The sequence below is a fragment of the Glossina fuscipes genome, unplaced genomic scaffold (genome assembly GCF_014805625.2).
Source record: "Glossina fuscipes isolate IAEA_lab_2018 unplaced genomic scaffold, Yale_Gfus_2 59187, whole genome shotgun sequence".
In the NCBI taxonomy this organism is placed as follows: Eukaryota; Metazoa; Arthropoda; class Insecta; order Diptera; family Glossinidae; genus Glossina; species Glossina fuscipes.
In genome coordinates, this window is record NW_024001953.1 from 1 (window position 1) to 3,016 (window position 3,016).

General features: G+C 35.0%; 1 pseudogene; it reads right to left on the bottom strand.

Annotated features, from left to right (window-relative positions):
- Positions 1–408: 408 nt before the first annotated feature.
- Positions 409–2,844, bottom strand: LOC119643220 (annotated as a pseudogene).
- Between the last annotated feature and the right edge of the window lie 172 nt (positions 2,845–3,016).

Below are 3,016 nucleotides of genomic sequence, written 5' to 3' on the forward strand. Positions count from 1 at the left end.
TACAATTTAAACACCTTGAGAGATAATGCAAATCCTTAAATACGACTCTGTGCGTGCGAAAAATTTAGATAATTTAAACTCCATTTGAGGTTATGAAAAAATACATTTCCTATGTGAATACGTCAAAACCGATAAGAAAAAAAAACCAATAAGAACTATTTAAAAATTGTTCATCAATAGACATATTGTGAAAAGCGAATTATAAAATTTCCAAAGAAAACAATTTAAAAATTGTCCATTAATAGACATATTGTGAAAAGCGAATTATTAAATTTCCAAAGTAAACAATTTAAAAATTGTCCATCAATAGACATATTGTGAAAAGCGAATTATTAAATTTCCAAAGTAAACAATTAAAAAACAAACGTCCATACAGGTAAGTCCATTTATAAAATTAAATTCATTTTGTAATTGATTTATTAATATATTATTGGATATCATATCGATTTGGGTTTGGGAAGTCTGCTGAATTTGTTGCTGTTGCTGTTGACCAGATGTATACGTAAGTATTGCATTAACGGCTTCACGATCGCGTTGACTCAAACGGGGATTGGCAAGTTGTACTAATAAGCCAAGTTTAGAAATTTCACCTAAATTAAAAACATTTCTTTGCTTATTCATCAACGCATTCCTTGCACTCCTAGCTTACTTTTGATAAACCGATCAGCAGCATTTGAGCTTCTGGACGACTCAAAATTCCCTTCAGTTGCAATGTAGCGAAGAGGGCAGCTTGATACTGGTGCTGTAAAAAGAAGTTGTGTTTGCTATATGTGTGATTAATCGTCGTTGATGACTGCATAATGCTTGGTTTTTGTTGATAAGATTGTCTAAACAGCAAATTTGCGAAATAGGAGTTTGCTTGTATATACCCTGAGTGTCGTCTTTAGTGATTAACAAATTTCCGAACATTTTCCGTATCTTGTTCCTTCGCATCGTTATTAATACTGTGTCCCTTGTTAGGACTGGTATGAGTTGTACAGTTTTCAGCCTCCAACTCTTGCACCGAAGGGATTTGGGATAATTGAACATTGGATTTTGAGCCAGAGGCGAATAAAAATGGCAGATCAGATTCGTTTTGTGTTTTCATTGTATTCTTGAAAAAGTCACTAATCGATGCTGATGAATTGGCTTTTTCTACGCATTCAGAGGCATTACGTTTTATGTCGCAAAAAAATGGCAAAAATCGTGAACTATTATTGTAATACAATGGATAACGCGATTCGGCGCTTTCTCCATTGTTTTGAAAACCGCCGATATGATTAAAGGAGCGTAATGGTTTATTATTTGCTGGGAATTGGTCATAGTGAAAAGCCAGCGTTTGTTTTTTTGGACTTGCATCCTTTTTTCCGCTATCATTCTTGTCCTGAGCGTTTGCGTTAACTTCATTTTTTTTAAGGCTTTTGGAATGTGTACTATTTTGAACGTGTGATGACCATTTTGATTCAATCTATCGAAATTTGAAATAAATATTAAAAAGTTTGAATATACGGATATAATTTTTTGCAGTTTAGGAAAGTATAAGAAATTGTTTACCAAATTAGCTTTTTGAATGCGATTTTCTTTAAACTCGTCGTTATTGATATCATCACCTTCAGCAGAACCTTCTTGTTTATCATTATTCTTTTCCGACAATAAACTTTCTCGATCGTGGTCGGTCATCATAGAAACCGCACAGTTCAATTGTATCCAAACGTGACGTTGGGCCACAACTGAACCATTCGGGTTCTTCAGCCTGATCCTTAGATTGTTTCTCATGTGTTTGTTCTGCTTCTCGATCTTTCAAGCTAGATACAAATAAAAATCCGGACATTACTGGTTTCACATAGTTTTTGGTGACAATATCATGTCTATTCTTGAAAGACGATTTTTCTTCGCTCTCATTTCCATCCGTTGATACTGGAAAATATGGGAAAAAGATTACAGTTTCAGGATATACAAATGACTTTAAAGATCGATTAACAATAAATCGCTATTTCGCATCTCTGCTGAATTGTGGTTATTATAATGTTGAGATGCCATATAAATATCAGACCACTTATTAGGTTGTAGACGTCCGCTCCAATGCGACGTTGGTTGCTTATAATAGCAGGATCCTTAAACATGAAGCAGTATAAAAGACATTTATCTGCTTTAAATAAATATAGAGAAACTAAATTTTGCGATATCTACCTTAAACTCAAATGGCTGTGTAATTATCGACTCATCCATAACCTTGCGTTTAAAGCACCCTGGCATCATGTCATTCCAACCCGATTTTCCATTGTTATTATTCGTATCAACAATACTTGCGCAGCCGTTTCCACCGCTGTTTCTAAAGTCTGTCATGTAATCGGAACTTCTGCATAACTTAAGACGTTTCAGGCGTGCTTCCAATTCAATCACGCAACAATCGATAATTATAGGCGAATGATTACCCCGTTTAACTTTGGCAGTGGTTATGTATTTGCCTATAAGCAATAGACTACCGCGAGAGTATTGTAATAACGAAGCGTTCATCAAGGATTTGCATTTCTCCAAATGCTTCCCATCATTATCTGTGGACGATCTGCTCGCCAACGCGACAGGCGATGGCGAAGATGGAACTGATTTGTAAGTGGTCAGCGTATGTGTTTTGCCTTTCGAATTATGGTGCGGCCCTTTGGCTGGAAGGTATGTCATATGAGTAGGCGGTGGTAGAGGTATAGCTACAGATATAGCTGCCGGCTTTTCCATTATCTGCTTTTCATTCAATTTTTGTATTTTAAGTGCACGTACCGGTACAACGAAAATTTCCTCAAATTTCGATTTTTTCGGAAGCTCCATTAATGCCATTTCGTTGTTAGGCTTATTATCTAAGGCTTTAACCTAAAATATCAATTGATTTCACTATGTATTTAAATATTGTCAATTTCAAGATAGTAGCCCAAAGATTATATTGCAAAAATAGTTAATTTTTACGACTTTTTCACGGTTTTTTCGAAAAACATTTGGCAGGCAGCAAAAAAATAAAACCTGGTATATAATTAGTATAAGAAAA